This window comes from Rousettus aegyptiacus, unplaced genomic scaffold, assembly GCF_014176215.1.
Source record: "Rousettus aegyptiacus isolate mRouAeg1 unplaced genomic scaffold, mRouAeg1.p scaffold_m13_p_2, whole genome shotgun sequence".
NCBI lineage: Eukaryota > Metazoa > Chordata > Mammalia > Chiroptera > Pteropodidae > Rousettus > Rousettus aegyptiacus.
This window is the reverse complement of record NW_023416295.1, coordinates 106484898-106504157: the sequence shown is the minus strand read 5'-3', so window position 1 is coordinate 106504157 and position 19260 is coordinate 106484898.

Here is a 19260-nt window from a genome sequence, read left to right as displayed (position 1 = left end):
TTACTCATTCAAATTTTAGGAGTATCCTTCTAAAAGCCCTAAAGATTTTCAATTGAATTTGTTAGTGTGGTCTAGGTTTAGGTTTCTTTAAATTAGGATTTTGCAAAGATTAAAAATAAAATTATTTGAGGAATTTTATGAGCTAAATTGTTTCCTTTGAAATTCTTATGTTGGAGTTCTAATCTCCAGTACTTTACAATATGACAGTATTTAAACATATGGATAAGCTATAATCCAGTATGACTAGTATTCTTAAAGAAGAGAATATATACAGACACAGGCAGAGTGAAGGGAGATAACAGGAGGACACAGGGGGCAGCCATCCGCAAGCTGAGAAGAGAGGCCTCAGAAGGTACCAAATCTGCTGACATTTCAATCCCAAACTTCTAGCCTCCAGAACTGTGAGAAAATAAATTTGTATTGTTTAGGCCACTGAGTCTGTGGTATTTCGTTATGGGAGCCCTAGTAAACTAAAACAAAGACCTATGAACCTACACCACGAAAGTGCAAATATGTATAGTAGATCCCCCTGAAGTAAATGGGGTATATGTTCTAAGATCCTCACTGGATGCCTGAAATGCAGATGGCACAGAAGCTTATATATAGTATGTTTTTTTAACTATACATATAAACCTAAGAAAAAGTTTAGTTTATAAATTAGGCATGGTACGAGATTAACAACAATAACTATAATAAAATATATTAATTATTAAATAGAGTATAATAAAAGTAATTGTGAATGTGGTCTCTCTCAAAATGTCTTATTTAGTATACTCACCTTTTCACTTAAAGGAAGCACTCTATGGCTTCTCTTTGGTATACTCAATTGTTAGTGGCATCACTACTCTTGCACTTTGGGACCATTATTAACAAAAACGAGGGTAACTTGAACATAAGCCCTGTGATTTGTGGCAGTGGGTCTGTTAACCAAGAGGGCTACTAAGTGGCTAATGAGCAGGGAGCAGACATAGCATGGATACGCTGGACAAAGGGAGAGACAATGTCCCGAGTGAGACGAAGCAGGATGACATGAGACTTCATTATGCTACTCACAATGGCATGCAATTTAAAATTTATCAATAGTTTATTTCTGGAATTTTCTTTTTATGATTTTCCTACCATGGGAGATAATGGAAACCAGAGGTAATTGAAAGTTTGGAAAGTGAAATCGTAATTACCAGGAGACTGCTATAAATAAATATATAGCTAAAGTATGTGTGAATATTAATAAATGAGGTAAATATAATGTGCAATGTTGTTCTGATGTTGAATTCTAATTCTATTTTCCAAAAAGTGGAGAAAATTTTTATCTGTGAAACATGTCCACATGTTGTCTTGTTTACACTCAGATTTTATTTTTTGCAATCTATATTGATATCATGCATAGACCCATGTCCACACTATTTACATCCCACTCTATCATACATCAAAATGATTCTTTAAAAAGAATACATAAAACATGAATGCATTTATATCAAATTCCAGAAAATGCAGGTTAATCTATTAGTGATAGAAAACAGATTAATGATTGGCTGTGTCTAGGAGAGCAGGGAGTGGTAGAAAGAAAAATTATCACATGGCTTCTAAAACCAATTGCAAAATATTCTATTTCAATATCATATTAGTCCTTTATTTCTGGTTTTCAAATACAGCCTTACTTAACTATTTACCTATAACTTATTCATGTGTTTTATAATAATTAAAATATAAGCTTTTCATTATCAATAGCCCTGAAAATGTCTAGTGCATCTGCTTATTAATACACACACACACACACACACACACACACACACACACACACACACACACGAGTTTTCTATTTTGGGGAGAAATAGAGTTTTATAGTACCTGATCTTGTTTTGACAGGACAAAAATATTTGCAGGGTGAGAAAATCTGCCAATAGTTCGGCTAGTTCTTCAAAAGTAATGTCATTGTGCAGAAGTCTGAGTTTTTCAAAGTTTTTGTACCTAATGTTCAAATACCTACGAATGAAATTCATAGGATTTGTGTTCAATTGTCTTAAGATATTTTCATTGCTATTGTAGAGTTATCCATATACTAATTCTGTAAAGTGAAATTTGAAATTTCCATTTTGCATTTCTCTGTAAGACCTTCTGAGATATTGTGACTTTGTGTAGTTTAACTGGAAATTTTGAAAATTAAAGAACTCATGTTTTTTCAAATATACTTTTTAAGAAATTTTTTCTTCCTATATCAGTTTATAATATCTACAACCTTAAATAATGTTCCAGTGCCCATTTCAAGAATCTGCTTAAGATCACTAACATATGTAGACAAGGAAAAATTCAAAAGTTCACCCATACATCTTTAAATTATTTATCATCAAATAATCATAACTGACATGATATTATGCCCTTGAATAATAGATTTTTTTTGCTCTTTATTTGTATACTTTGTGCTTTCAGTTCCTAAAGAGGAACAGAATTTATTTTTGAATAAAGGCTTCCAATTTCATACCTCACATGGTGGCTTCATAAATTTTCAAAATCTAGTAAGAAATATTCCACTAAAGTTCCACATAAAAACTGCATTGATTTTTTATGAAATTAACAATATATAAGATAAACATTTTTACTACAATACTTTTTTATTTTATTCATCTCTAAGAGAAAGACTTAAAACTCAGTTTTCTTGGTATCCTCAAAAAAATGCTATTTTTGCTATCTGACTGATAAACCTAGACAAGTCACCTTATAGGCAGAAGGTCATTCTAATCATAATTTTGTGAACTTGTTTTAAAACATCGCAACCAACTTTATGAGTGAAACTGCCATTAGAATAATGCCATATAAATATATCTTTTTATCAAAACACAGAGATTAGTGATTTAAAATATTTTTCGTTTGCCTCTCATAGATAGAGTCCTACTCACCTGATCTGAGATTAGCACCATTTTTTTTTTCTTTTTTGGCTAAACAAGATCTAAGTCACAGTATTTTAAAAGATTCTCTTAAAAATATTCCTACCAAAAGGGTGGTCCTACTAAAGTTGATCCTTTAGGGCCATAATTAACAGAGATGAATTTCTCAGGTGAGTGAATCGAACTTTACAACACAGAGAAAATGCCTTTGTGACCATTAACAGGTGACTCAAAACACTCCAAGCCTCAGTCTCCTTATTTTCAAATTGTAGGTGGTATTAACTAGCTTTTAGGCTGGTGTGACAAGGATTGATGATACGTGAAAGCACCCAACATGGGCTTGAGACATATTATTGTTAAATCTTGAATATAGTACAGGCACACAGATAATGAAGTATCAGAGGCAGGGGAAATAAATATAAATCGTTACTGTTCGCAAGTACAAACTCTTGACATTGGGAGAGCAACATAATACTGGAACAAAGCAGAGAAATCCTGAGTGACGGTGACATGTGAGAAAGCAGATGAGAATGAGTAATGAAATAATGGAGACAAAGGTCAGTGGAGCTCACCCAAAAGACACATTTTATCCTAGTATAAATGTGTTTAACCACAAACGAAAGTTGCTGTAAATATTGTTTTAAAGCTTTTCTTGATAGTCTGCAATATATATTAAAATCATATTAGAATACATTTAAATTTTTACTGCTCAGTGGAAGCCACAAAGAAATATTGAAATCTCAATAATAATGCTATGTACATAGAGAACACTACATTAGAAACCATCCATGTGGTTTGATTTAATGTCATTCTTTCTAGTGCTAATTGTCAAGGTGTGGCATCTAAGTGATAAATTCAGCTTTAACATGTATTAACCTGTCAACCTTTGTAGACTGAAGTTTTAATAACTCAAGCACCAAGAAAAGACATTCAGTATAAGCAAGTAATGAGTAATAGTCAATAGTTATTACTAGGAGAATGTAAGCTATAATTAAAATTGTAGCTATTAGGGCAAAGGGGACTCATTGCTGTCATGGAAGCATGGTTTTATTAATTCATGTCTTTCAACAGATAAAATCAACTAACTGTAATTGTCAACATAGGAATGTAGAATTTACATTGTTTAATGTTTTTTGCATTATATTAGCATACAGTATAAACTATTTTATATACTACCACAAAGCTAATAATTGATTTTGAGATGTAAAGTTGAGTCAATTTCCTAATGTTCATGTATCAATAATAGCCTACTAAAATACCATGCTACACTACATTTATATTATGATTACAGAATAATATTAAATAGCTAAGCTGAAGCATTAGCAAACCATGAATGAACCAAAAAAGAATTATAAGCTAAGATAAAGTACTCACCACTACTGTCTGAGATAGAATGAAAAAAAAAATGTCTATCATATCTACTATGCTAGGAAAATCTGAACATCAAATATCTCATTGGCCTGGTCAGTAGTTTTGTGCTTAGTATGTGACCTAAGTCAATTATTTATTTGGAACACATGGACGTTGCATGTATATGACAATTGCCATACTGATTTTTTTTTTTTTTAGGATTATGTCTTTTATTGTAAAATAAAATACTGTGTTTTATTCCCTTTATATTTCTCTCTAATATTGTAAGTCCCCAAATTTCCAAAATATCCTGTAGATCACTGATTCTCAGTGCCTATTGTGCAATATTGGCAATGTCTGGAGACATTATTTGATTGTTACAACTCTGTGGGACTGGAATTTCCTATGTAAAGACCAGGAATGCTACTGAACATGCTACAAGACTGCCTTAAATAATGATTTGGCTTCAAATAGCAATAGTATCAAGCCTGAGAAACCCTGTTGCAGAATAAATAAGTAAAAAGAAAATGAAACATCATCGACAACAAAAGACATCTCTCTCTGTATATATGTATGTATGTATGTATGTATATATATATATACACACATATACACACACACATATATATACATATATACACACATATATACATATATACATACACACATATATATGTTGGCATGGAGAATAGAATGAATAGATTAATATTTATGTTAAATAATAATTATGTTGCCCTATTTCATATGGATGGCAATGAGTTTACTACTTATTTTTTATCAAGGTTTAAAAATGAACTTCCCCATCAAAAAGAATGAATAGAAATGAGGAAATGAGAAATGGTCAGAACAGTGTCACACATGGAAATGTGTGGCATCAAAAGAATCTGTGGAACTTTATTCTCTGATAAGTATATGAAACTATTGAAAAATTTTTCAAGTTTCATTTGGGTTTTATTTTCTCTACATTTACAAGTTGACATTTTGAGATTGCCAAAGCCTCACAAATCTGGTGAAGTTAGTTTAGTTTTTATTTTCATCCCCTGCAGAATCTATAACTTCAAAATCGAATCTTTTTTTTTTTTTTTTTAATCAGGAGCAGTTCTTAAAGGTTTTCCCATACTTATACAATGTTTAGACTTAGTAGCTGATGTAAATGATTACATTTTTCCTCACAACCATACTGACATTTATTTAGCATTGGCTTCAGTTTTTGAATTTATATAATCATATATGTTAACAACTCACAAAACTATAAAACCTCTTATACAAATCTCAAAGCAGGATACATTAAACATAAATATTATTTTTAGAATCATACCATCATTGCAAATATGCTCAAGTGAGGAACTGGCTGGGAATTTGCTTTTATGTATTTTGAGAATCTCAAGATATATTTTTAGAAACTATGTAAAGCTAGGGAAAAATTGTTTCCAGACACATTAATAGCGGGGGGAAAAAAAGAGACAATATTACTACTTTGAAAAATTGCCATTGAAAGTCATATATATACAAGTTCAAACTTGGTACTTACCTTTAAAAATATTCTTAGTTCAAAAATGTTAGAAATCAATTCTTCCTTGCCTCTAAATGTAAGTGTAAGCATTTTTCTACCATCTGCCTGTATGTTATTATAGTGGTTTCATGTGCTTTTACATATGTTCGCCAAATCTAAACCTTAATATATCAGAGAGATATAACTGCCTTCATAATATTTTAGATCAATTGAGGAAAACATTGCCTAAAGACATTATATTCTCCCATCTGTGAATAATAATATAAACTTTGTTAAAATGAGATTGAGAAATTAATCCCCAACACTAACTAGCATAAGCAAAAATAATAATAATAATAATAACACTTTTAAATGAAATTACATTAAATAAAAAGCAAAGGAAGACTAGTCCACAGATAGCTAAAATGCTTTGACTCTGGCTAAGCAATGAACTTAATTCTACAGAGAAATGCAAAAAAAAAAAAAGTGTAATTTTAGACAGTGTCCAAGTGCTACTTATGAATCAGTATCTTCTCTAAAAATAAGATGAGGCTAAAATATCTTAGAGATTAGACGATTAGGGGCTTGCTTTTTGCTAGTGTGCTAGTGTATAATAGCATAAAGCATGCACTTAGCATGGCTATTTAATTTCAAGGATTATCATATTTCACTAAGATTAATGGAATGATATCCAGAGGTAATTTCATGATATAAAGTAAGAAGTGAAGGAATGAGCAATTAATTGCTAATAGAGAAAAAGTAATCAAGATACTTCTAATCTCATTGACAGAACCCTAATACTATGGCTCTAGTAAAGTTTTGTGAGTTGTTAACATATGACTATGCACACATAAGAAACTACAGCCAATGCTAAATCAATGTCAAACACTACTGTTACATTGCCAGAGGACTCTTGCAATTTCTTTTGTTGGACTCAAAAATCTGTGCAAGCCTTTAACACCCTTATCAACTCTAATAGCTCTAAGAATATTGCGGCTTGACTCATACTATTGCAGAAGTAGACAGCTTTAGCTGATTTTTCAGTTTTTAAGTTCAAAATAAATTTGTTCACTGGAGGAGCTGTCAATAGAATGTTCAAAAAGGCAATGCTTCAAACTTTATTTTCCTTCGAAGGTACTCAGTGATTTTTTTCTCTTTGAAGTCATGTAGAAACTTCTGTTAAACTACCTCAATATTTATCTCACTTTTGAAGAAATTGAAACAGACTGATTCAAAATGGGGCTGGGCCAATGCTTAGACAATATTCAGGAAAAAAAATTCCTGCTGCCAGAAACTTTTTATATGTCAGAAAATTCTGCAAAACTTTCTTATACTTTTCAGAGAGAATGGACAGAATTTTTGATGAAGATGAATATTATCCTCTTGGAAAAAATTGCTAATTGCTTTCTAAGCATTACTTGATCAGATGATTGATATATTCAAAGTCTAGATAAGTCTGTTGTTCTAAAACCCTATTTCTTGGCTCATATTAATTGTCATAGTTGCTTCTTTCAAAGGTTTGATCTTCTCCTGAGATGTTTATCACTTGTGATACACATCAATCATATAATCACTGTCACTGCCCACATTTTACCCTGAACCAAATATGGAAGAGTGATATCTCTCACCCCATTCCATTTGAATCAGCAACACATTTACACATTATTTACTTCAAATTAGCTCTTTTCTTTCCTCTGTAGCAGATGGTACCATGTAAGTGTAACTATTTGCTATTGGCACATCACGTTTCCTTCTAATGAACAGATGTATCTTTTGGGTTTCAGTTCTCATAGCTCTGAGTGTTATTATTCCCCTTTTTCCTAAATACTAAGCTAAGAGGTCAAAATCACAGAATTAGCCAAAGAATGATCACTGACTATTATCTACTATGCTATGGAGAAGAAAAAAAAAAAAAAAGATTCATGAATTGAAATACTTATAAACATCCAGATAGCTGAGCTGAGATTTTTGTTGATCTGTTGACGTGTGCCTAGAAAAGTTTTCAGTTCTTAGTTTTATCACTATCCGCCCCATGGAAGTTGCCCACCAATATTTAAAAAATTGTCCTACTTTAGCAGTAAATATATACAATGTAAAAATGAAAAAGATAAGGTTCATATTTACTAAAAGAATTTTAAAATCTATTTAGAAATTATTGAGAACAGACATAGGAATATACTTACGATTTTTAATACACTTCAAAGTTTGAGTACCAAAACAAGAAAATAGTTCAACAACTTTCCAATCTACATCAAAATTACTATAAAGAAAACCAAGATTGTGAGGTAACACAGTATCTCAGGAAGAAAGACAGAATAAGGAGGCATGTGTTCTCATCTCAAAGGAACTCTCAAATATCCAATTATACTATTTCCTATTAGGATGATAAAGACATAAAACAAAGAAACAAAGTCTGCATATGTAATCTACATTCTACATGCAAATATTAACAAATGTTCAATAGCCAGAAAATTTTTCAGATAAAATATGAGCACAATACAATACCATATGGTAAAATGGAATTTATTGTGCAGATGGCTCAAAGAAACTTACTAAAGATGATCTGACATTTACTATACACGCATAAATTAGGGTTTTTAAAATAAAGCAATTCATGAGGAAGAAGATTAAACAATAAAATGAGCAAAAATGGTGCAGAAAAACATGCTATCATAAAGTAGCATGAATTAGTAGACTTGCATTAGTAGAACAAAATAATGATTTGAAAACACTTTATCCTAAAACAATAGAAACCCATATCACTATGACTTAAATTTGAGATATGGAATCCATATTAACAAATAACAGCAAATAAACATTAATGAGTGAGTATTCAGTTTAAATTAAATCAATATATTGCTATGACATGATATGATAGCTAAAAATGGTTTAAGAGTGGTAGAGATCTATGTTAATAATATTGGATATGCTGTTTCAAATATGTGGTACAGGTTTTATTTTCTTTAACATAGTTGTCTTTTTAAAATTAATTGTCTTGATAAGTTATGATAAAGCAGTACAAAACATCCCTAATGAAAATCACAGGTACAGAATAAAGGAGGTCAAATATAGAGAGGAAGACGGAAGGTGAAGTGGGTAAAGGAAATCAAATATATGGTAGCTGAAGGAAACTAGACTTTGGGTGGTAATCACATAATAGAATATATAAATGTCAAATCATAATATACACTTGAAAATTATATAATTGTATTAACCAATGTCACCCCAATAAACTTAATTTAAAAAATTTAAAAATTAAAAAAAAAAAATTCAAAAAAATTTTTTAAAATCCTAGTAATTAATCAGGCATTTAGTCAAACAGATATTCTATTTAGAGTCATCTGATAAAAAGTAACTATAAAGTTTTTTTAAATCTGCTGAAAATTATATGATGCATTTCATTGGCGTCACTGTTTGTGCTGTCAATTTAAAATCATATTCATTATGTATTCAAGCACTTCTATTTCACAGTTTTCTAGTTAACAAATGTCATATATATATAGTTGTTTTTCCCAAAGCAAAATTGAAATCAACTCATATGTCATTGATGCACAAAAAAGTAGATATTTTAGGAATGTAACTGCAAAAAGGTTGATACGCAATTGTAATATTTCACTGGTTTAAAACAGGTAACTCAATATATTTAATGGCAAAGCATACTTAAGAAATGAAAAGAGTATAGAAGTGCATTAAAAGGAAACAATAGTCACTTTCTTGACTCATCTATGCAATGATTTTAACTTCTCATGGGTAACTATTGTTAACCATATCTTATGTATACTTTGAGAAATTTTCTATTCACAAGAAAAGATTCCTGAACTCAAGGAATTCCTATTCCAGAACATCTGAGAAGATAATCAATAAGGAGAAAAAATAAAATTAATTAGTGCATTAGAAATAAAAAGTATAAATGAGAAAAATAAAGAATAAGTAAGGGTGAAAGGCAAAGTAAATGCTATAGTAACAAAATAATCACAATTTTTACAACATCATATCTTTTGTGGATCACTCTGAGGTAAGTTCTCATCACAAAATCCATGAAACGTGGGAAGGTCTTTCAGTCAAGGTCAAACATGTTTGTTATTCCAGTCATAAGGAAACCCTAGATTTTGTCTGAAGATTTGAGATAAGATACCCACGAATAGAAATTGCAGAATTATACCAGTCTGACTAATAAAAGATGACATTTGTTGAATGCTCATTATGCAACATGTGCAAAGTTCTGTGAATTATTAAAAAAAGAAAATACTTAAAACAGTCTTGACCTAGGCAAATGTTATGTTCATTTAGCAGGTAAGTAAAAGGACACCAAGAGAGTAAATGAGTTACTGAAGTTCAGAAATCTAGTATGTGAAAGAAAAATGTTTTCTGAGTCATAAAACCTGAGGCCAAGTTTTTAACTACTACTACTTCTCATTTGGTAAGTATATATTTTTATATCTCGGAATCTCTAAAACTCAAGTTAAGAAAACCATAATTTAGGTCCACATCCAATAATATTATGCTGAAGCAGATGTGATGATATGTGTTCTAGCAGAAGTGTAGACGTAAAATTTGTAGGGCTTATTGTCTTGAACCTTCTTTCCATAATGTGGCAATGGCAGTGGGAAATTACTTGAGCAGTAATAGAACCAGCTTGGTAGTGGGGAGGAAGTGGTAAAGGGTTCTTTCTCTCTCAGAATTTGTCTTTTTCCTTTTTATCTTCTTCTTCCTCCCTCCCCTGTTTCCTTCCTCCCTTCCTCCCTCCCTCCCTGCCTCTCTCCCTCCCTCCCTCCCTCCCTCCCTCCCTCCCTCCCTCCCTCCCTCCCTCCCTTCCTTCCTTCCTTCCTTCCTTCCTTCCTTCCTTCCTTCCTTCCTGCCTCTCTTTCTTTTTGGAAATTGCTAAAGGTGAAAAATAGATGCTTTCTTCTTGAATTGAATATCTCCCATCTCTCTGACTATGTAGTTCTATACATTGCATATGCTGAGGTGAGCTGTCTGGTTTTTTTTTCACCCGGGTTTTTCTGGTAACTTATTTAGTATAATGATACTTCAAAATTTATATACCTCAGGAGTTTGGCTTAGCAAGGAAACTGAAAATATATGTTCAAAGTTTTCTGCAGGGGGAAAAAATCAATGATTTGTATCAAACACAAAAAAGTGTTTGTGGAGAATATGATCTCCCTATGATGTATTTATTTTCCTAGATTAGAATGTATATGTAAGAAAGCTCCCCTTATAATTTTCAGGTTGAAATTGGTGTACTCAAAAGATTCATGATATATCCAAGATATTTAGGCTAACATCTTAATAGAGACATATCTCATTTTTGTCTAAATAAAACTCCCATTTGTGAAGAAAATCTATCATCTCCAGATAGAATTTCTCAAAATAGGATTATTAGTGTATGAAAATATATAATAAAAAAGGAAATGCTCCAGGAGTCAAACTGTGTCCACCACCCACCCTTCCAGGCACTGGAGCACTATAGCAATACGATAGAATGGAAGGATTAATTTCTGGACCTTGGCTCAAAACATTTTTCAAAGTATATTTATTAGCTATTGTAAGTTATTTTTTTTTTTTGTAATCAGTGAATGATGGAGTCTAACATTTCTAAAATAGACTAGTTCATTTTTATTGTTTTAACTGTAATTGTTCTTTGTTCTAAAATTTTTTTAGAAATTTAATTTCTGCTAAATTAACTGATTTTCTGAATATTTTCATAGAAATACATAGGACACGTAATTATATCAGATTGTATAAGAGAGGACAGAGGGGTGCTTTTACCCTTTCCCACCCTATCTGAATTTTAAATTTAAGAGTACATGTTTACTGTGTAATGTGTCCTCCCCCATTAAAAGTAAAAGGCTTTTTGAAAGGAAAACACAACTTTGATCTGAATTTCTATTTCATTATATGTAAAAGATTATCATTTTCTTGGCTGCTAAGAGTTCCTTAACAAGCAAAGTATATTAAAATGTTTGTTACTATTAGCAACATCTCTGATTCTACTGGCTGAGAAAGCACCTTGGCAATGATGAGAGCATGCTGTTCATGTTCTTGGCCCTCTGTGAGTAGAACATATGCCTTGACAAGTGTTTCTATAAATATGGTGAGTTGTGCTGTCATCCACACTGGTGTCTTTTAAAAACTCACATTATATAAAAAGAATTTAATCTGGATGTGGATTTTCTTTTTTCATTTAAGCATCAAAATCTCAAACCCACCTCTCTGCCCCTCCATCATTCCAGCTCACGCTCTCTAGTACTCAAGTTTAAACAATCCTTCAACTCTATCGAGAACTAAAATCTATTAATCCTAACACTTTTTCACTACTTTTAAGGAACATTTTCTTCCTTCCAAAATAAATCATATGCATTTATTGTATGCAATAAAACTTCCCACAGTCATCTTTAACTCCAATGAACCTCTTAGTTGTAAACAGGGTTCAGTTCCAATAACTGTTTTGTATCTGATGATTCTGGACCAGCTGGAGGTAGCTGGAGACTACTACTTAAAAATACTGACTTTCTTATTCACTTATACCAGCAGTCTCTTCCTGTTTATATATTCATACTCCATTCTCTTAAATGGTACTATCTTACCTCTACTTTTTATGCCACACTACAATACTCAACTCTGGGAGGGCTCTTGCCCTAGAAACAACCAGTACACATTAAAAATATATGTTGATGACAGAATCTATATTGAGACAATTTTATGTTTGGATTTTTGAGTTATCTTTCATGTGGAAAAATACAAAAAGAAAAAAATAAGATGTGTTCTTTTTTCTTTCAGTGTCCTTTAAATGTTTCTTCCTTCTTTTATTTAAATTTACAAATTATCTTCTTAGTATTAAATTGTCTGGTTAATCTCTTCCTTATTTGTTTTGTTTAGTCATTCCATTTGTTAAGTCACTATTTCAATGCTTCTGACATTGTCATATAGTGAAAAAAAATAAGATGTTATTTTTACAATGCTTTTTAGTGTCTTAATTGAGAGCTAAACCTTTATTTCAACTAGCATTTATAGTCATGTGATACTCATTGAAGATCATAGGAATATTAACACACAGCCAGGCTGAAAAAATTAATATTTATTTCTCTTTATCTTTACAAGATAATGTTGTTTGAGAATAGGTTATTCTAAAATGCAACTATTTATGGAATGAAAATTTAAAATAAATTCCAGAAAAGAAAAAAACACTTAATTGTCATCTGACTCACCTACTGAATAAAGACAAATATAATACCTTGGAAGTGCGTGCTAACTTTTTGAGACAATTTATTTTATTATTTCCATTCAGTGACAAGAGAATAATTCAGATAAAAGGTAGGGGGTTATAACTTATTTTTAATTGCTATGTCTTCTACTGTATTAATCTCTATGCTTTTAGATCACTTTTTAAAATACCGCTTATGACCCGCAGCCCAAAGGATCTACAATAATATGAAACAATGAGAGTGCTTTGCCAACCAATAGTTCTCATTTTGTTTTCCTAGTTTTTTTCAGGATAAAGCACTATCTACATGTAAATTACAAAATATTCCCCAGTAAAATAATGCATATTATTTAGATGTAGGAAAAATTTTAACTTTTTGCTTTATATACTATAATGTGCGACCAAGTTTGAGAAGGCCTCTATAATCTTCTATTGATAGTTGAAGTTTGTTTTACACGAATTGCTATATTTCATATATTGTATGTCTTATTTGTATTCATATTTTTTATAAATGCAAATTGATAAAAAATACTTTTTTACATTATACTATTTCATTTGTTGAAAGTCATATTTATCAGATACTGGAAATTTGTTATTAAATTCAAGAGAACACTATAATAAAAGGAAATACATTATTTAATCAAATATTTCTTTATGCATACCATGCAAAAATACTTTGTATAACTTCATAACCTTGTAATATGTTTTAAAGTAAATGTAACAACTTTAAGAAGAAACTGAATTAAACACAATATATCACACTGTATGGAAGAGATAGGAAAGTGAGAATAAAACTAAATTATTATTTATGTTATTTTTACTTAACATTGAAATGTATTGGTTATAGCCATGATTACCGTACGAGAGGGGAAACTAAGAACTCAGAGTCACCTAATGTAATTTTCAAACTTTTAATGAAAATTTGATGAAATGCTATCTTATATCAAATATGAACAGACAAATGCATAGTTGAATTTGTGAAAGCTTTTTCAGTTCAGCTCCGAGTTTAATGAATATTAATTTAACAGCCCTCTTTCTGATGTAGGAACACCACCTTCAATATTCTGTTTTTTAATTAAGCTTATTGGGGGAACATTGGTTAATATAATTATATAATTTTCAGGTGTACATTATAATTTGACATTCATATATTCTATTATGTGTTTACCAACCAAAGTCCACTTTCCTTCAGTTACCATATATTTGATCCCCTTTACCCACTCACCCTCCCCGAAACACCCTATGTTTGACCTCTTTTACTCCATCTACTTCTCTCCTCCTCCCTCATCCCCTACCCTCTGGTAAATATTTGTCCATTGCCCATGTCTCTTAATCTATGTTAGTCCTGTTTATTTGTTGCTTTTAGGTTAATATCCCACATGTAAGTGATATCAAGTGATTTTGAACTTTTTCTGTCTGGCTTATTTAACTTAGCATGATCCATCTCAAGATCTATCCATGTTGTCACAAATGGCAGTATTTTATCTCTTCTAATGACTGAGTAATATTCCATTGTGTACATGTGCCACAGCTTCTTTAGCCAACCATCTATCGTAGGACACACTTCTGTTGCTTCCATGTCCTGGCCACTGTGAATAATGCTGCTATAAACATCGGTGTGCAAATATCTTTTTGGATATGGGTTTTGAAGCCTTTGGGGTAAATATCCAGTATGGGATAGCTGGATCATATGGTAGATCAATTCTTAGTTTTTTGAGGAACTTCCATACTGTTTTTCATAATGCCTGTATAGTTCCACCAGCGGTGTATGAAGGTTCCTTTTTTTGCATCCTCTCCAAAATTTGTTATTACTTGTCCTGTTGATTATAGTTATTCTAACAGGTGTGAAATGGTATCTCAATGTGGTTTTGATTTGCATTTCCCTAATAGCTAGCGATGTTGAGCATCTTTTCATATGTTTGCAGGCCATTTGTATGTCCTTTAGGGAGAAGTGTCTGTTCAGGTCCTCTGCTCATTTTTTGATCAGATCGATTGTTTTTTTTGTTATTGAGTCGTATGAGTTTTTTTGTGTATTTTGGATATTAGGCCCTTATCAGAGATGTTGCTTGCAAATATATTTTCCCATTTGGATGGTTGTCTCTTTACCTTGTTGATGGTTTCTTTTGCTGAGCAGACTTTTAGTTTTAAGTAGTCCTATTTATTTATTTTAGCTTTTACTTTCCTTGCCTTTGAGGTTAAATTTATAAAATTCTCTTTAAGTCTAAGGTCCTTGAGTTTTGTTCCTATGTTTTCTTCTATGCATTTTATTATTTCAGGTATCATATTCAGGTCCTTAATCCATTTTGAGTTAATTTTAGTGTGTGGTGATAGACAACAGTTTAGTTTCATTCTTTTGAAGGTAGCCTTCCAGTTTTCCCAGCACCGTTTATTGAAGAAGCTTTCCTTTCTCCACTGTATGTTTTTAGTTTTTTGTCAAAAATTATTTGCCCATATAAATATGAGTTTACTTCTGGATTCTCTCAATTCTGTTGCACTGGTCTGTGTGTCTGTCTTGCTCCCAATACCACGCCATTTTGATTACTGTCACTTTGTAGTATAATTTAAAATCAGGCAGAGTGATGCCCCCAGTCTTGTTCTTTTTTCTCAGTATGGCTTTGGCAATGAGGGGTCTTTTGGCTTCTATACAAATCTAGTTTTTTATTTTTTTTTTTATTTCTTTAAAAAATGCCGGTGAGATTTTGATGAGGAGTGCATTAAATCTGTATAATGCTTTAGGTAACATGATTATTTCAACTATATTGATTCTTCCAATCCAAGAACATGGAATATCTTTCCATTTCTTTGTATCTTCCTCAATTTCTTTTAATAGGGTCTTCTAGTTTTCATTAGATAGGTCCTTCATATTTTTCATTAAATTTATTCCATGGTATTTTATTCTTTTTATTGCAATTGCAAAAAGGTATTATTTTTTCCACTTTTTTTTTTCTAACACTTCATTATTAGAGTATAGAAAAGCAATGGATTTTTGAACATTGATTTTGTATCCAGAGACTTCACTTATTATTGTTTCTAGTAGTGTTCTTGGGGAGACGTTAAGGTTTGTTATTTATTTATTTTTTTTTTAGAGAGAGAGAATCATGTCATCCACAAATAGTGACAGTTTGACTTCTTTGTTTCTTATTTGGATGCCTTTTATCTTTCTCTTGTTTGATTGCACTTGCTAGGACCTCTAATGTTATATTGAATAACATTGGTAATAGTGGACAGCCTTGCTTTGTTCGGGAAGCTTTTAAGTTTTTCAGCATTAAGAATAATGTTGGCCAAGAGTTTGTAATATATGGCCTTTATTATGTTAAGGTACTTTCCTTCTATACCAATTTTGTTAGGTGTTTTTTTTTTTTTTTATCATAAACAAATGCCGTATATTGTCGAAGGCTTTTTCTGCATCTATTGATATGAGCATATGATTCTTAATTTTTAATTTATGTGGTGTATCACATTAATCTATTTGTGTTTGATGAACCATCCCAGAGCTGCTGAGATGAAGCCCACCTGATTGTGGTGTGTAATCTTTTTAACATGTTGTTGTATTCAGTTCACTAGTATCTTATTTAGGATTTTTGCATCTGCGTTCATGAGAGATATTGGTCCGTAGTTTTCTTTTTTTGTGTTATCTTTACTAGGTTTTGGTATTGAAGTAATATTGGCCTCGTAAAATGAGTTGGGAAGTATTGCCTCCTGTTTGTTTATTTAGAAGAGTTTGAGGAGAATAGGTATTAAATCTTTGAATGTTTGGTAGAATTCACTGGTGAAGCTATCTGGTCGTGGACTTTTGCTTTTGGTTAGGTTTTTGATGATTGTCTCAATCTCTATACTGCTGATCAGTCTATTTAGATTTTCCAGTTCTTGATTCAGTCTAAGAAGATTCTATTTTTCTAAATATTGGTCCATTTCTTCTAGGTTATTAAATTTGTTCTTTACTTTTTCATATTATTCTTGCATGATGCTTTGTATTTCTGAAGTGTCTGTCATAATTTTCCCTCTTTCATCCCTGATTTTGTGTATTTGTATCTTTTCTCTTTTTTCTTTAATGAATTTAGCCAGGGGTTTGTCAATTTTATTAACCTTCTCCAAGAACCATTTATTTTTTCTATCGTTATTTTTTTGTGTGTTTTCAATTTCATTTATTTCTGCTCTAATTTTGATTATGTCTTTCCTTCTGCTGACTTTAGGCCTCATTTGTTCTTCCTTTTCTAGTTTTTTCAGATGAAGCGTTAGATTGTTTATTTGAGCTTGTTGTTGTTTTTGTAGGTAGGCCTGTTATGATATGAACTTTCCTCTTATGACCGCTTTTGTCATGTCCCAAATGTTTTGATATGTTGTATTATCATTATCATTCGTTTTTATGTATCTCTTGATCTCCCTTTTAATTTCTCCTCTGACCCAGTTATTCTTCAGTAGCATGTTGGTTAATTTATTTTTCAGTAGCATGTATTTGTGGTTCTTCCTGATTTCTTTTTGCCATTGATCTCTAGTTTCAAAGCGTTACGATCAGAGAATACGGTTGGTATGATTTCAACTCTTTTATATTTCTTGAGGCTATCTCTGTGTCTCAGTATATGATTGATTCTTGAGAATGTGCCATGTGCACTACAGAGAATGTATAAGCAGCCATTTTGGGATGGAAGGCTCTGTAAATGTCAGTTATGTCCAGTTGGTCAAATGTGTCATTTAAGGATGTTATTTTCTTATTGATTTTGTGTTTGGATGATCTGTCCATATCCAACAGTGAAATATTTAGGTTTCCTACTATGATAGTGTTTTGGTCTGTTTCTCCCTTTAGTTCTGTTAGTAATTGTTTTACATATTTCGGGGCTCCCTGATTGGGAGCATAGATATTATTAAGTATTATGTCTTCTTAGTGCATGATTCTCTTTATCATTATAAAGTGTCTCTCTGTATCTTTCTTTACCTTTTTTATTTTGAAGTCTATTTCGTTCAATATTAGTACTGCTACTCTCGCTTTTCTCCAAATGCCATTTACTTGAAATATCATTTTCCATCCTTTCACTTTGAGTTTATATTTGTCTTTGTAACTGAGGTGTGTCTCCTGAAGGCAGCATATTGCTGGGTTTTGTTTTTTGATCCAATCTGCAACTCTGTGTCTTTTTATTGGTGAGTACAGTCCATTAACATTTAGAATAATTATTGAAATATAAGGTCTTCTTATAGCCATTTTATCTTTTGCTTTCTGGTAGTTCAGTGTTTCCATTGCTTCCTTGTCCTTGTGTTTCTGTTTTCTTTATTTTGGCTGGCTTTTGTGAGTTTTGCCTCTCATTTTTCTTCTTTTATTCTATATACTTCAGTTCTGATTCTATGATTTGTGGTTACCCTAACAAATATGAAAAAGATAGTTATAAATATTTAAAAGATAGTGAATATACAATATATATAATACACACACACACACACACACACACACACACATACTGTTGTCCATTTTCTTTTGTGTGTGCCTCCTCTCCTTTCCCCTTTGTGATTTTGGATCTTTGAATCCTCCCCTTTTCAGTCATTGTTATCTCAATTCATATCTATGCATGCTGAACATTCATTACTATCTCGCTATAGCAATTCTCTTTATTCTTTAAGCTTATAATGCCCTGTTCTTTGTAAGGGTTTCACTCCTCCTCTTCTACTTGCCTTATAGTCACTTTACTCCTGATTATGTATTTTTTGTTGGTATTTTTGTTTTAGGTGAGCTGACCCTTTTCAGAATTTTCTATAGTGCAGGACTTGTGGAGAATTCCCTCAATTTTAGTATATCTGAAAGGTCTTCATTTCTCCTTCATATCTAAAGGAGAGCTTAGCTGAATACATTATTTTAGGCTGATAGTTCCTTTCACTTAATAGTTTAAATTTTTTATTCCATTTCTTTCTGGCTTGTAAGGTCTGCACTGAGAAGTACAATAATAATCTAATGGGTTTCCTTTATACATTACTGCTTTCTTCTCCCTGGATGCCCTGAGAATTCTATCTTTGTCATTTATTTTTGATAGCTTTAATATGATGTGACTTGGTGAAGGCTTTTTTGGGTGGAGATAATTGAGTGTTCCGTTGACTTCTTGAATTCCAAGTTCCAGCTCATTTCTTAGATTTGGGAAATTCTCGTCCACTATTTGTCTGAAAACACTTTCTAGTTCCTGCTCTTTTTCCTCACTTCAGTAATGCCCATTAATCTTATGTTTCCTCTCCTGATGGTATCTGCTAGTTCTTGTATTTTTCTTTTATTATTTTTCATTCTTTGGTTTCTCTCTTCTTCCTTCTGATTCGTTTCTAGATTTCTGTCTTCGATATCACTGATCCTTTCCTCC